Genomic DNA, 347 nt, shown 5'->3' on the forward strand with positions numbered 1-347 from the left:
TGACTTGAATTTCCTCTTTTGGCATTATTTTGCTGGCCCGTAATGCTCTCATTTCCTTGCCTTTCATTCTCACTTCTCATCCTCATTTGTTCTGCTTCTTTATTTTTCTCTTCCCAACCTTGCATCTCTGAAGACCTCTGCGACGCAACCTGCCCCTCCCAGGCTTGCTTCCTTGCTTCCTCCTCTCGCCGATGATATTCTCTCATACGTTGTATCCTTTCATGCTCCTCTTCTTGCATTATCAGAAATTGCGCTTCTTCATATCTATGCGCATCTTCAACATGTTTTCTCTTCTGCTCTGCAATTCTTTTTCTCTCTGCAACTCTCTTATTTTTTTCTTCCTCGGC

Source organism: Triticum dicoccoides, chromosome 5B, assembly GCF_002162155.2.
Source record: "Triticum dicoccoides isolate Atlit2015 ecotype Zavitan chromosome 5B, WEW_v2.0, whole genome shotgun sequence".
Taxonomy (NCBI): Eukaryota; Viridiplantae; Streptophyta; class Magnoliopsida; order Poales; family Poaceae; genus Triticum; species Triticum dicoccoides.